The sequence below is a fragment of the Vulpes lagopus genome, chromosome 19 (genome assembly GCF_018345385.1).
Source record: "Vulpes lagopus strain Blue_001 chromosome 19, ASM1834538v1, whole genome shotgun sequence".
Classification (NCBI taxonomy): domain Eukaryota; kingdom Metazoa; phylum Chordata; class Mammalia; order Carnivora; family Canidae; genus Vulpes; species Vulpes lagopus.
In genome coordinates, this window is record NC_054842.1 from 33945676 (window position 1) to 33962306 (window position 16631).

The 16631-nt window shown below is 40.8% G+C and overlaps 1 protein-coding gene across 1 annotated transcript in view; it reads left to right on the top strand.

Moving 5' to 3' along the window:
* The first annotated feature begins 2335 nt into the window (after positions 1–2335).
* The window catches only part of SLC35G2 (solute carrier family 35 member G2), a 64350-nt gene continuing 50054 nt past the window's right edge, over positions 2336–16631 (top strand). The window contains exon 1 of the mRNA XM_041733659.1: positions 2336–2359. The gene's annotated coding sequence lies outside the window, so the exon portion shown is untranslated. The remainder of the gene's footprint in view (positions 2360–16631) is intronic.

Sequence of the window (16631 nt, forward strand, 5' to 3'; positions counted from 1 at the left end):
TTTACTGGGTATGGCCAGGTCTGAAAAATTGATCTTGGTTGAGGCTAATCTCTACAGAGGAGACAATCGCTGAAGGGACTGATCGCTAAAGACTGCCAATAGCAGTTCTAGCAGTTGGGGAAGCAATCTTACATTGAAGGGGATCTCCGACTAGTATTCACCATGACATATCCATGACATTTACAAAGGAGAAACTCATCAGAACTGAATGGCCCAGCTGTCCAGGTGTATTTAAGAAGAGCAAACCATGAGACATGGAAGGAATAAATGGGTGTTGAGCATTAAGGAGGACATTTGGTGTAATGAGGACTGGGTGTTATATGCAACAGATGAATCACTAAAATCTCCCCCTGAAACTAATAATTAAAAAAAAGAAGAAGAAGAAGAGTAAAAATACAGTTGGAGAATCTTAACTTCAATTTTTTAAAGTTCTATTGGAATTTCTCATGCATCACTAACTAGTCTTGCAAAAATATTGTTAATATTTGGAGGATATGACTCAAAAATAGCATTTTCTTTTTTTTTAATAGCATTTTCAAAATTTGGAGTTACGAAGAAGGGAGAGAGAAGTCATTGCAAGTTAGCCAGTTGCCCAACAGCTTGAAACTTTACAATTGCTTCAAGTTTGGATTTTGTAATTCTTTTAATTGGTGTTTCCTCTTGCACTTTTGATTCTGGTACTATGCTTGTTCACTTCCAGAAATTCACTTATGGTTAATTCTTCAGTCTTCTTAACAGCAACAAAGGAACAGTGAAGCATATGTTTCATATTCCTTAATGGGATCTTCTTCTGGCCCTCAGCCTGCTGGCAGCTCCTTGAAATGCCAGAAAGAGCCAACAGAGGCTGAGTGCAGCCCAGCCGGCACGCAGAGTGCAGCTGCAGCTTCTGAGAAGGGGCCTCTCTCAGCTTGCATGTAGCCAAGAGGCAGAACTGACGGTCAGCACAAAAGCTGGCCCTCATCCTGTCTCAAATTCTGTTTTGAATGGGCCACTCAATCACTGAGAGTCCAGGGAGAATTGGTACAGGGCACAGGAATTGGTAATCTCCAGGGCTGGGGGAGTCTTCAAGGATATATCTTAGATGTGAAAATGCTCCAAAAACTGGAATACACTGGACAATCACCAGACAATTTTTGTGTGTCTCTTATATAGTGTGGCTGACCTTATTAAATAAGGTTGTTAAATAAGGTTTTTCCTTGGCAATGGAATTTTAGTCCTTTCCAAGAGCTGGGGCAGCCCAGTGCCCTGAACATGTCCTCAATTTTAGTCATGAGGTTTGGATTCTAATTCCCAATCTTCTGCCACCTTAATCTCACTTAATCTTTCTTCTGAAGTAAGAAAATCAGAATCCACAACTACTGGGTCCCCTCCTAGCTAAGTTAAATTGATGTATACTGAAGGGCACTAGATACACTGGGATTTAGGACCTATGCAGAGGAAAGAACATCAACTAGGATGTAGAAGGCTGAGTCCTGATTCCTTCTTCCATTAACCAGCTAGATGACCTTGGACACACCACTCGAGTTCTCTCAATCTCTAATGGAAAATGGAGATAACATATCATTTTACAATACATATTTTAAGACTTACTATGAGGATTAAATGAAATAATTTATGTAAATTACCTAATAGTGTCTAGTAGCCGTCTTAACTATCTCTTCTTGGCTGCGGCAGAAAGAAGGTAGCTGGCACTGCTTTACAGTTAGGCTTCAAAATTTAGCACCTGCTATAGATGAGGGCTTGTTAGGGTTGAGCCATGAGCTTGAAGAATGCTGTGGGGTTTTGTTTGTTTTTTTATTTTTAAAGATTTTATTTATTTATATGAGAGAGAGAAAGAGAGCAGGGGGAGGAGCACAGGGGGAGTGACAAAGAGACTGTGCGCTGAGCACGAACCCGATGCAGGCTTGATCCCATGACTCTGAGCATCACCTGAGCTGAAATCAAGACTTGGATGGTTAACCAACTGAGCCACCCAGGCTCCCTAAGAATGATGTTTTTAGAGTGAGCCCTGAGGAGAACCAAAGTTATGTGTCCAGTGGAGCCTCATGACAGCTGGAATACTATGAGGCCTGATGTACAAAGCTGGCCCACCACACGGGTCCCCTGGTGAACTGAGGGGAAGGCCAAGGAAATTTCAGTAACTGTAGGAAAGGTATAATAGCATTGCGGGGCTGGAATATTCCAGGAATTGTCAGTGTACCTATCAGTGGGCTATAGTCACAATAATTCTGTGTAGCAAATCATCCCAAATTCATTTATTCTCAGGTGCGTGTCTGGAAGTTGACTGATCAAGACTGGATATGGTTGGCTGGCTCTGCTTCAAGCTGTGGGTTCACCTGTGCTTGGCTGCTCATTAAGAGTAAGACTCAGATATGCTACATATGTCTTCTCTCTGGGGCTCAGGCTGATGGGCCAAAAGCTGCCTGGGGACAGTTTTTCTCATGGTGATGGCAGAGGTATAAGAGGGCAGGTCCAACAGCATAAACATATTTGAAGCTTCTGCTTGTATAATACCTACTAATGTACTTTTGACCAAAACAAGTTATGAGGCTTTTCACACAGTAAGGGGAAATACATTCTGCCTCTAATGAGAGGAACTTCAAAGTCACATGGCAAAGTGTGTGGATACAGGCAAAGATAAAGAACTGGTACCAATAAATCAATCTATGATATGGTCTAAACGTAATGCACAACCATTTAACAGGCCACATAGATGCGATAAGGATTCGGTCTCATATTTCAGAAAGGACTTGTAATAGAACAGAAGGCCACTTGAGTTAGCTTCTGTGAAGGACACATTATTATAAGAGGTCAGTGGACAATGTCTTAAGCAGATGGGGGCAGGAAATGAAGCTGTGCAGGTGATACAGGATTGAAAATAGAAAAGTCAGGACAGGAAGCTACCCTTCTAGTTCTCGTGAAGTTGCATGACTCTTGGTTTCTGCTGCTTTTGTAGTTGCTTTATTCATCCGTTTTCTCTGTGAGGATCAATTTCTTCTGTCTTTCCAAGAGGTCTCTTCTGCCATTGTTTTGCCCTCCTACTGGTTATGGTGCTGGTTTGTCCCTGTGCTGAGTTAGGCCCACACTGTACGGCTTTTTTAGTAAAAATGTCTATCAGAGACAATCTCTGGGCTTTTCAGCTCAAATAATCCTGAGAATTTGGTTGCCTTTAGGTTAGTTTCCATTGGTTTTTTTTTAAAAGATTTTATTTATACATTTGAGATAGAGATAGAGGTAGAGATAGATAGATAGAGATAGAGATAGAGATAGAGATAGAGATAGAGATAAAGAGCATGCACAGGAGTGGAGGGGGCAGACGTAGAGGGAGAAGCAGGCACCCCACGGAGCAGGGAGACCGATGTGGGGCTTGATCCCAGGACCCCGACTGAGCTCATTGTCTGAGCTGAAGACACAAGCTTAACCAACTGAGCCACCCAGGTGCCCCTAGTTTTCATTGGTTCTAAGAAAATTAACCCAGAAGAGGTAGGATTATAGGATGAGCAGGAGCTATACAAGGCATCAGAATCTCCAAGAAGGGGATATTGGCATGAAGACAAAAATACACACATGTCCATTTCACAGTTCCAAAAGATCCAGAAAAAGGGGAATGTGCCACCCGAAAACATTTCACAAAACTAATTTCACAAAGGAATTTATGCAAGCCATACTGACATAGGCTCAAAACCTCATCTTGTATTTGGCTCCTACTTCTCTGACCTCTCAACATCCTCCATAAGAGCTTCTTTGCTCTTCCGTTTTTTTTTGTGGGCTTCTTTTTTTTTTCTTTCGAAGATTTGATTTACTTATTTGACAGGAAGAGCACAAGTAAGCAGACCGGCAAGCATAGGGAGAGGGAGCAGTAGGCTCCCCACTGAGCAGAGAGCCTGATGTGGGCCCCAGATGTGCCAGAGACCATGACATGAGCCAAAGGCAGATGCTTAACCAACTCAGCCACCCAGGCACCTGTTGGCCCTTCCTTCAAATATTTGTGCTCCTGGGACTCATCATCCTTCACACTTTGCCTAAATGGGCATCACCTGCTGCCAAGGCCATGTGCCTGATTGTATGGCTGGTTGTGAGGTTCAAACAATGTCATTATAATTCTGTCTCTATGTCTTTTTTTTTTTTTTTTTTTTAGATTTTATTTATTTATTCATGAGAGACAGGCAGAGATACAGGCAGAGGGAGAAGCAGGCTCCATGCAGGGAGCCTGATGTGGGACTTGATCCCGGGACTCCAGGATCACGCCCTGGGCCGAAGGCGGTACTAAACCACTGAGCCACCCAGGCTGCCCTGTCTCTTATTTCTTTAAACTTGTTTCCTCTCAGTTGACTCATTGTGGGCTTAAGCAGCTGCAGGCATGCATCATACTAATTTCACAATGAGCAAAAGGAGAGATTATTTTCCCAATGGTTCCAACAGAAAAGTTCCAGAACAGACTCTCACTGTATAAGGTTAGCCTGATTGGGACACATGCAGTAGTAGATTCTTTTAGTGCTCTACTCAGATTCACTCTGTCAGCTGGTGTACTCCCTCCCTTCCTTACACTTCGTCAGACCACCTAGAGCTGTTTCAAAGTTGTGGCCAGCAGCTTAAACCTGTGACCTTAACTTAATGAAGTTAATGCCCTAGGCTGATAAGAACCTCTTAGCTCAGGGATGCCTGGAAGGTAACACAGCCTCTATCTCTAGACCAACAACTAACAGATAACAAGTTATAAAAAGGCAACTCCCTTGCCTCAAGGCAGAAAAACTGTAACATAATTTATATTCCAGAGGCAAGCTTCTCCTTCCATATACAAAATCAAGCCAAACATGGGCTTTACCTGAAACCAGCTCTCTGCTTGTCTTCTTTCTCTTCCTTCTATCCTACTTCCTTCACTTCCTTGCAAGTTTCTCCTGAGAACACTCCCTGTCTTTCTTACATCTGAATCCTTGCCTCAGGCTCTGCTTCTAGGGAACCCCATCTAAGACACATGCACATTTCTGAACCAGTTACTGAATGAATGCTTAAGGGAAGAGATTCTACTAAGGGATAATCCAGACCACATACTTACCTATACCACATAAACTTGAATTCCTGAATATGTTTCATCAAGGACTTTGATTTGTTCACTGCTGTAAACCCCTATCCAGAATAGCACAGACTATAATTAAATTGAGTGGACTGTGTATTTATTATTTCCCAAGAAAAATTAGGGGTGAGGGTGGGGGCCGGGGTGGTTTTTGGTAACTGTTACCAGATGAAAGGGGATTGAGTGTAGGAATGTGAAATGATAACTATGTACTACAGAGATGAACAAACAAGCAGAGCTAGACTTCAAAACCAAAACCTCTTTCACTCTGCCAAAGGCCAAGTTCCTCTCAATGACCAAATCTTCCAAGCACTTGTGATCCTAAGCAGTGCTTTCATTTTAGGATTTAAAATATATTCTAAGAAATGTGTTTGTTGCTTATTTGCCATCTGGTGAGTCGTAGAATTACTTTAAGTGGATAATGAGAATCTGCTTTTTTATTTAATATAGGAATTGCAGAGAGCAGTAACTAACATCCAGGAAACAGGTTTCTTGCTGAGTCATTTACCCTTGCTCAAGATAAGCTTTCACTTTGCATTGAATTTTAATGTGATATTTCTTCATTGTCCCCCACCCCTTCTCCCCCCATCAGCTAGTCAGTAATTTCTCTGTGGCTGGAATGACATTGCCCTTCCAGAAGGGTCAGGCAAAGACTGCTGAGACACTTCCAGGGATCCTCACGCCTTTTCACTTCCAAGTGCATATTCATGATTTCTCCCCCGGAGGGACTGTGTGAAAGACCTCATTGCAACACAAACTATGCATCTGGAAGAAAAACCCACTTGTTTTCTCAAAATATATTAATTGTACCAAGCATGTTGATACAATTCCAGCCCAAACTATAACAGGCTTTAGTTCGTTTATTTTACTTGCCCTGAGTAAAACTGGGATTTCCATCAAGATTCGTGATATAATGAAAATTTTGGGAGTCCCTGAATAATCTTATTCCAGAGAAATATATATTTACAAAGGTCATAGTGGGTTGGATGGGAGCAAAGTCAAGTCAGAAATGGCCACTAGAAGACTGTTTTGCCAGTCCAAGAAAGAGATTGTTAATTTTTATTTTTATTTATTTATTATTATTTTTAAAGATTTCATTTATCCATTCATGAGAGACAGAGAGAGAGGCAGAGACACAAGCAGGCTCCATGCTGGGAGCCTGAGGTGGGACTCGATTCCGGGTCTCCAGGATCACGCCCCAGGCTGAAGGCGGCGCTAAACCACTGAGCCACCGGGGCTGCCCAGTTGTTAATTTTTAAATGCCCTTTGGAGTAAAATTGACCGTCTCCAACTATCTGTCTTGACTGTGCTAAGATGTGAGAGAACTACATTGGAGACTGGAGCTAATAAGGCTCTCGGAGTACTGCGCTCAGTATTTCACCTGAACGAGCTCTGTAGCTGTCACCAGGTGGCAGGTGTTGGGAACCTGGATCATAGTGTATAACCTTTGTGATTAGGCCCTGGAAACCATTGACCAGTGAAAGAAGTTCAGTCTGTATGATTTGGTCCTTAAATACTAACTCATCATTGATATGAATTAGCCAACTACTCACTACTAGCAGGACTGACTTATGATTTTCATGAGCCCTGGGCACTTTTCAATTTTAGGGCCCTTTCCTCCATTAAAAAATAAATAAAAAATTATATTTTAAGACTGTGTTGTCAAAAGAGCAGAAACAGACAAATACAGAGAACAAACTGCTAGTTACCAGAGGAAAGGGAGAGGTACAGGCTTCTAGTTATAGAATTAGTAAGTCACAGGGATGAAGGGTACAGAATAGGGCATATATTGTAATAGCATTGTGTGGTGACAGATGGTTACACTTGTGGTAAGCATACCATAGCATATAGAGTTGCTCAATTACTATGTTGTATACTTGAAACTTAACGCTGTATGTCTAGTATATCTCAAAAAAAAAAAAAAAAAAAAGACTGTATTGGTAAAAAAGCAGTATAATCCAGGCTGGATTCACATTTTTTTATTGTGGTAAAATATACATAACATGAAATTTACCATTTTAGTTGTTTTTAAGTATACAGTTCAGGGGCATTATGTATGTTTATATATTCATTATTTTTATATTTTGTTTTTATTCTGGGTTTAAAAGAAAATTAAAATTTTCATGGACCCTAAAAATTAGCTTGGGCCCTATAGACTGTATCTGCTGTGCCTAATGAGTAAGGCCTGGGTTGGCCCTGAATATGAGATGGCAAAAAAGAACAAAATTGAAATGCTCACAAATTTGCTTTATAGTTCACAGACAGAAACTGACATTCAGATTTACCTTGTCTTTCTGCAGGAAAATACTAATCCTGGGAAGTAGTGTATTTGAGTGGATGGAACACTGGACTCAGGCAGATTGAGTTCAAGGCCTATTTGTGGCCCTTACTAGCTGTGTGTCACAGCCAGCACGGGTGGGGCTTAAGACAGGCCCAGCCAGAAGCCTTGGGATTGGGTGGAGGAGAACAGTGCCAGCAGGCTTAGAAATAGCACCAGCTCCTGGCCAAGAAGCCAGGGCAGAGACTCCAGGTGGAGCCCAGGACAGTCCCCAGGGATCCAATGGGGGTAGTTTAGAGTTCAGTAGAGGACATATGTATCAGAGAACAGAAACATAGAAGCAAAAGAGAGACCTAGGAGAGAGGAGTGAATGTCAGGCCCACTGCTTTTCCATTTGCCTCTTTCTAATTTCCTAAAGGCACCACATCTTCTTTCCTGTCCTAGGTCTTGCTGAATCTCAAAGCTTAATGTCCAAGTTTCAGAGCAGAGGTTGTAAATTGTTTACTACTGAGCCAAATCTGGCCCACAGGTGAGCTTTGTTTGGCCCGCTCAATGATTTTAAAGTTTGACTTAAATGCCAGCACCCCCAAATCAGGAGATGCCTCATAGAACTCTGAACTGCTTTCTCTTGAAAACTTGGCAGCACTCCCTTGCCACCACCAAGTCCTGATTCTCTCTCTTTCTCTCGTCTTCCTCTCTCTTTCTGTCGTCTGTGTGTTATAAGGTGAGGCTGTGTACCATGCTTTCTGAATAGAGAGGGGGAGACGGAGAGAAAGAGGAGGCAATTGTATTTGCATCTTGCTAGTAGAGCCCTGTATCTTTTTCTGTATCCAAATAATTCAGAACCAAGGCAGAAGCTTGTAAAAAGCTTCCTAGAGAGTTCCACTATACTCAGGCAGTTTTCCCCCTACCCCCACCGCTTGGCCCCCTGTCCTTTGTATGAGCTTTAGTCGTAGCACATGGCACACAAGTATACCAATTTTTTTCAGTTCCAAAAACGTATAGATTGTAAGAGGTCTTTTAATCTATTAAGTTAATAATCAATATCTAGGTCGGGGGACTCCATAACATTAAATGAACTCATCCATCAACACATGATTTCAGAAGCTTTAAAATGTGAAGGGAAAAAAAGGTAGTGATTATTTTACACTCTTTCTCTCCAACAGATTTGTGAATTTGGTTGAGTCAAGGACAGTACATTTTTGTCCTCCCACCCCTCCGCACTCCCCTCAGGCCATGCCTGTTGATACCCTGAATGAATGTTTCATTTGGAGAATTTTCTAGACGTTCCCTTAGTTACCATGGTAATCCAAAATTGGTTTCACAGTCCTGTGTACCAGGGGGAGCCCTGCTGAGGAAGGCTCCCTGCTGATCTGGACCCAGAACTGTGCTGGATATGCTTGCTTTCAGTCTTGGGCAAGCAGAACACTGACCAAAATAAAATACTTGCAATGAAAAGTTCAGGAAGAGCCTTGTGCATATAAAACAATTTATTTGAAATAAATTCTGTTGTCAATTGTCAGATTTTCTTATCAATGCAAAAAACAAAAATAAAAACAAAACTGTCCTCTCAAAGTCTTTTCTCAGTGAGCCCTAAATAATTTGAACAAAGGACTCTCATTGGAGAGTTAGAAAATCTATTCTCATGGTTCAGTAATCTGTTGAACTTCTGTTGAATCCAGTTATTCTAAGAAAGAATGTCTATAAATACTGTAATAGCTTCTGTTTCCTAGGTGCCTATTAATGTTCCAGGCACTTCACACACATTTGAAAACACTTACGTGTCACTTATCATGTGCCAGGCACTGTTCTAAGTACTTTGTACGTATTAATTCCTTTAATTCTCATAACAAGCTTATTAAGCAGCTTCATTTAAAAAAAAAAAAGACTTTTTTTAAAACAGATTTTATTTATTTATTCATGAGAGATATGCAGAGAGAGGCGGAGACATGGGCAGAGGAAGAAGCAGGCTCCCTGCAGGGGCTGGATGTGGGGCTGGATCCCATGACCCCAGGATCACGACCTGAGCCAAAGGTGAATGCTCAACCACTCAGCCACCCATGTGCTCCTATGAAGCAACTTCTATTGTTATCCTTATCTTACAGATAAAGAAATTGAGGTACAGAGATGTTAAGTGACTTGGCCATGGTCACACAGTAGGTAAGCTATAAAGACAAAATTCAAACCCAGCCTGCTAAACTCCAGAATCTGCTCCTAACCAACTTGTTACACTGCCTCTCTTAATCCTTTTGATAATCCAATAAGATAAGTGTTATTATGGTTACTGTACAGATTGAATACTGAGGCTCAGTTAGGTAATATGTCTCTATGGCTTCTCTGTGCCTGACCACATTCTGGTCTGGGGTAATTCTGAAAACTCTCCTGAGGGTTAGACTCAAACTTCTTCTTCTTCTTTTTTTTTTTTTTTTTTTAAAGATTTATTTATTTATGATAGAGACAGAGAGAGAGAGAGAGAGGCAGAGACACAGGAGGAGGGAGAAGCAGGCTCCATGCTGGGAGCCTGATGTGGGACTCCATCCCAGGACTCCAGGATTCCGCCCTGGGCCAAAGGCAGGCTCTAAACCGCTGAGCCACCCAGGGATCCCCTAAACTCAAACTTCTATCTTCCACATCCCCAAATACACATTCATACATTCACAGAAAATTTATAATGTTTCTCTTGAACTTATTTTTAGGAGATTTGGAGCCTCAATCTTTGTAGATGAATTATTTTGAAGTAATGATCTAAGGCATGCACTGGTAGGAATTAAATATGCAAGTTTAATGAGTTTAATTAATTAGAAGAGAGTGTTTCTTTTAAGATCACAAAATAACTGCTTTTTGAAGTGTGAGTTGGTAATTGGGAATAGAGTAACTTAAATGCTTAAAGCACTTGAATTGTATTATCCTGAGAAAGTGCTCTTGGAATATGGAAGAATGATTGTCTTCCCCAGGTGAGAAATCTATCAGAAGGGAAAAGACATAGACCAACAACCTAAAGTTGGGTCACTTTTCCCAAGTCAGATTGTGAGTCCCTTGAACATGTAATAGGAGAGTGGCCAACTAGGATGGGACTTTCCTGGCTTCGGCACCAAATGTCCCTCACTCCAAGGAAATCTCTCATTCCCAGGCAAACAGGGTTGGTAGGTCACCCTAAATTAAGGGCCAGTTATGGATGACAGTTTGTGGGAGAAATTTACTGTTAGATGGAGAAGAGGAAGTGAGGGAAGAGGTGAAAGTCATCCCAGGCAGAGAGAGCAGGTTGAGCAAAGGCCTGAGGTATAAAATGTGATGGAAGTTTTGGGGAGATGCATGGATTCCTTACAGCTCTGGTTTCAAGTTGACAGAGGAGGCAGAGTGGAAAGAGGGAAGAGAGGTGGCTGCCAAATATGAAGCTGATGGAATGTGAAATGGGCAGATAGAGCCTTTGAGCCTGGCTCAACGCTAAGAAGTTTATCCTCAGTACTAATGGCCAGTTATCAGGACCAGGAGCTCTTTTACCATGGTGACGTTGTGGTCTTGGTTAATTTAAGACAAAACAGAACAAAAATCAGCTTGGCTTGCAGAATCCCAACTTAGAAGTCTTCAAACAATTTTGCTCATAAGTTCCCTTAAAGAATTTGAAAACTATGTAACCCTTGCATATTTTTTATCTTTTCTTAAAAAAGGATGTTTTTAAAAAAAAGATGTTATTTATTCATGAGAGACACAGAGAGAGAGGCAGAGACATAGGCAGAGGGAGAAGCAGGCTCCTCCAGGGGAGCCCGATGTGGGACTCCATCCCAGGACTCCATTCAGGACTCAATCCTGGGACTCAATCCTGGGACCCCAGGACCACTCCCTGAGCCAGAGGCAGATGTTCAACCACTGAGCCACCCAGGCATCCCTATTTTTGATCTTTAAGATCAATGGTGTTTAATCATTGCAAAGGATATGTTTTCTGGTACTTTGTAAATATTGGCATTTTAAAATAAACACCAAAGCAACTCAATCCCCTCCTTCAATCAATATCCACTTAAAATACATATGGTTAACCACTTTTTCAGCAGGAAATTTTACATGATTTTTTTTTCCTCCTTTAGCTTATATTCATTTTACTTCCTCCACAGGATTTTATCCTAGTATATTTTTATGCTTGAAAGGCTTTTATTGATCACAATTTTTACTTCCCTGTGACAAAAATTATATATATAAGTTAAAGTGGAATTTAAAAACATTTGTATGACTGTGAGACTTTAATTATTTAAGCATTTCTTCTAGATTGAGCTATCACTACAGTTAACATAAGTAAATAATTGATCAAAACAACAAAAACACATCAGAAACTTTGATAAGTAATATTACACATAAAATTAATTTATTTCAGAATATGTTTATTAATGAGGTGGAAGGCTATCTAAAAAACTGGTTCAAAAATGCATGACTAAAAATTACTTATTGCTGGAATGAGACAGCATTCAACATCAATCACATTCTTTGTGAATGGCCTTGGAAAACCTTATTATATAAATAAGATGATGGAAATGGAAGGCATCAATGTTTGAAGCACTCAATGCTTCAAACTCCTCTTAAGTCCTATGCCAAAAACTAACAGTATAATATAAAACTTTATTTTTGTTGAGAGCATCAGCTGATAACTTGATTAGATCCTCCAATTTTGTTGAAGAAAGAACAGAAAGTTTTCTTATCCAGTGGTTCACTTTCTCAGCACCAGCACCACAATATCAAGTCCTCCACAACACATGCACACTCTTTTTTGGTACACCATGGTGAGATCCAGGATGGGTGAGGAGTGTCTTTCTTTCAGAAATAGGGAGAAGGATAACTGTAAAGTGGTAGGAAGGATAGGAGAACCTACAGGATACTAATCCACAGCAATCATTTAAAACAAAAGAAGTAAGAAAGTTGATCTGAATATTGATTCTCCTAGAATCATCTTGACTTTGAACCCCTTAGAAAGTCTTCATGGGCCCGTAGGACTGCTCATGCCTCAGGTTGAAGATCACTATCTCGGCAGATGTTATTGCTGACCGGTGTGGGAGCTGGGATGAGAATGCTTCCCTCCTCAATCTGGAACAAATTTTCTTTTAAAAAAAAATTTTTTTTTCAGAACAAACTTTCTAAATAAGAATTTTCTAAGAGAAAAAAATGCGCTTTTGTGGCTTGCCATGTTGGCCTTTGCCTTAAACTTGAAGATGTTTGTCTTAGAAGGACCCCTGTACCTTGACCTTCCGGTCTATATCATGATCTTCATTCAGCTCTACTTCTTAACCTTGGACCTTCTGCTGGTGGCTATCACCAATAGTTGAAAAATATGGGGGGATGTTTTTCCTATCTCTATCTTGATTCACAGGGGCTGACCCCAAGGAAAGATTCCAGTGGAGTCACTATCTTTCATGATGGTGGGCAGATTCTTATTTTAAACCTACTGCAAACAGACCCAGAAGTCTGATATTTTTCAGGCTGGGTCCTCAGCACAATTTTCTCCAGCTCTGACCATAACCCCTCCAAAGAGTCTCTATCTTTCTCTCTCTCTCTCTCTCTCTCTCCTCTCTCTCTCTCTCTCTCTCTCTCTCTCTCTCTCTCACACACACACACACACACACACACACACACACACACACACCAGGAAGGCCTGGAAATGTTTTAAGCAGCAGGACATCTATTTGGCAGGAGTGTGAAGAATGTACTGAAGGGGTCAAGGCTAAAAGCAGTGAGGCCCCTTAGGAGACCCTTATGGTCCAGGCAAGATATGACAATGGCCACAACTCAGGCAGGAACAGTGGAGATGGAAGGCATGGGTAGTCTTGGCAGATGTTATAGAAAAGGAAATGACTTATTCAACTTAATGACTGACGGGATGAAGGTGATGAGAGAGTCAGGTTCAGGATGAGTCTCACTTTGTATTTGATTGATATGAGTAACTGAATACATGGTAGTACCTCAATTAAATATAAGGAAAAAATGAATTTGAGGAGAAGATAGCAAGTTCAATTTTTGCATGATTAATTTGAGGTGCTGGCTGGATAGATAGGAAAATTATAAAGTAGGCTGTTGAATACATGGATCTGGAGCCCAGGAAAGGGGTTAAAGATACAGATTTAGGAAATCAGTACTGTATAGGGGGACGTTTAAGTCATGGTAGAGATTTAGGTTATTAGAGAGGGTGTAGAAAGAAATGAAGAGGGGGCCAAATGTAGAATCCTTAGGAAAACAAACATTTAAGTCTGGGCAAAGAAGAGGAGCTAGCTAAAGAGATGATAAAAATAGAAGAGAGGTAGAAAGCGAAACTAGAAAGGGAGGGGTGCTTCCAGGAATACATAAATGGCCCTAGAGTTAAATGTCTAAAAATTATGCATTGGATCTCTCCTAGATAGACACAAACACCAATTTTTTTTTGGCCCAATCCCATTGCCCCATTAATTTCTCCATTTCCTTCCCTCATTTAAATGCTAAGCTTCTGGAAGGAGTTGTTTTCTATTTCCATCTCAGATTCCTCATTTCCAACTGTCCCCTTAGAATCCACCTGTATGACTTTTGCCTATCCCATTCTACTGACCTTGATCTTTCAAGGACATACATGCTATCTTATCAATGGCCTTTTATCATTCCAGTCTTTTGGAGAGGATGCCAAGAAGGACCAGTAAGAGTGTAGGGAAGTGGGAAGGAAAAAGGAAGGAAGCTGATAAATGGTGCCCTATCGAGTCAGTTAACCCACTGCGAGTAACTGAACTTGATCCTACCTGGGCATTCTGAGACTCAGCATTGAGCATGCGCTCAGAGTTATCAAAGAGATGTAGTATCTGGGATGTTTATACATCAACTCTAGTTAGTCATTGGTTGGGGGTTGCTGGAATGAGGAGAGGGAAGCATAAATTCCCCGGTGTTTCTAGCTTGACAGTGTTGGGGCAGACAAAGGCCCTGAGACAACTGGAGTCAGGAGTCCTATCCTATAAGACCTGAGACTTTCTGGATAGAGCGCTGACTGGTCTGCTACATCCCTTCATCCCTCAACATATTTTACTCTGTCCTCCACCCTTTCTCCACATAATCTCTTTAATTTCTGTCCTGGTACTTATTCTCATCTTTGCACTCTTTCTTTCTGTGAGCGGTTATTACTTTCTTCTGTCTCTTAAATAAGAGCAAGCTGGAAGGTGAAACTCTAGTCCTCAGTCTTCTGTTTTTTGTTTCTTCACACACTTACTTGATATTTTTCTGGCCTCATTACCTCAACTCTTGCTTCTATGCAGATTACTCCCAGTGTGTTGCATATAATTATGTTCAATGACTTAGCTGTTGAGATCAAAATTTATTTAAAGGTCTTCAGGAAAAAAAAAAAAAAGACTTTGGGTATCTTTTATAACTCAACAGACTGAAAAATCTATAAATGTCTGCTGGGAGTCATTCAGGAATTACACTTCCCGCTGACAGTGTGAGAAGCAGGCCCAATATATGACTCAGCTTGCAATCAATGGAGCATTATGTTTCAAGGAAATGGGAAAGTCTTATACAAATTTAGATTTTGTCATTAAATCTAGTCTGATTCTTTGTCCACAAAGAAGTGCAGCTCTCTACTGTCAAGGCCTGAACTTGGGATCTTTGTCTATTTCCTAGATAGCCATAATTAATAATGTTGTTATCAAGAAAAGCAGCATGATTGAACCCCTCACATCAAGCTAGTGAGAGAGAGAGAGAAAAAAAGAGACAGAGACAGAGACAATGAACATAGAAGGGTGGTTATTGCAGAGGTGGAGCCTAGGGGAAAAGAAAGAGAAGGCTCCCAGGCAGGTCTCTGGCTCTGGCTCCATCTATTCCAGTGGCTGCTCAGGGAGTGGTGGAGAGGAGAGGGAATTTTAGACTTTTAGATTGGGCTCAGTCTCTTGCTATTATCATTTACAATTTTTCCTTTGGCTTCTTTAATTCATATTTTAGAGTGGAGCACTGAAGATTTGGTTGGAAGCTCTGAGCACATCAGAGGGGCTTTTTAAGAAGCCCAAGAATTCTGATTCCTGATTTTTTTTTTAATATGGTCTCTACGAAAATTTTGTTCACTTCTTTCTGGAAGCTAGAAGATGTTCTGTTTGTCCCCAGGGTTCTGAAATTTCACTAGGATATGCCTTGATGAAGGCCTATTTTTTTTTAAATTTTATTTATTCATGACAGACACAGAGAGAGGCAGAGACACAGGCAGAAGGAGAAGCAGGCTCCATGCAGGGAGCTCGATGTGGGACTTGATCCTGGGACTCCAGGATCATGCCTTAGGCTGAAGGCAGGTGCTAAACCACTGGGCCACCCAGGGATCCCCCATGAAGGCCTATTTTAGAGTACTGTGCTGGCTACTCTATAGGCCCTTTCAATCTGTAAACTAGAATATCGTCCTGAATTATTTCAAGAATTATTTCCTTCCCTCTGTGCTCTCTGTTCTCTCTTTTTGGACTCTTTATCTGGATCTTGGACTTCCTGAGCAGGTCTTCTAATTTTCTTACCTTTTCCGATTGCCTTACCTTCTAATCTTCTTATCTTTTCTTACCAATATTCCACCTTTTTTTTCCTTTTACTTTCATATTATGGGGGACTGGCTATTTCAATATTTTTATTAAGTTTAAAAAAATACAAAAAAAATAAAAATAAAAAAATAAAAAATTAAAAAATGCTACTATCAAGTTTTAAATTTTAAGGTTCTCTTTGTATAAATATACCCTTTTCCTTTTGATAAATCCCCCCTTTTAAAAGATTTCTTTATTTATTTTAGAGACTGAGAGAATATGTGAGTGAGGAGGGGCAGAAGAAGAGAATCCTCAAGCAGACTTGATCTTGGAGCAGAACACGGGACTCAATCCCAGGACCCTGAGATCATGCCCTGAGCTGAAATCAAGAGTTGGACACTTAACCAACTGAGCCACTCAGGGACCCTTAAATCCCTTTTTATAAATATATCCTTTTCTTCTTTCATTGATATAATATCCATCTGAGAACTTTGATAATCAAAAAACATTTTTTTTTTGTTTGTTTCCTGAATAGGCTCTGTTTCCTTGGACTCTGCTCACATTTAAGGATGGGGCATAAAAAGCTGACTGAAGTCTTTGAAAACATGGATTGGGGCTTGTCAATGGTGGATTTCACCATACAGTGGTCTAGCAGGGCCAGTTGGTTAGCAAATCCCCAGGTCAAAATTTTGAAGTATTTCTCTGGAGCTTGTCAAAATGCTCAGAGAAAGATGTTCCAGTCTCTTAGAAAGTACAGGCCTGGCTGTCAATATTCTGGGATCCAGGACAGAGA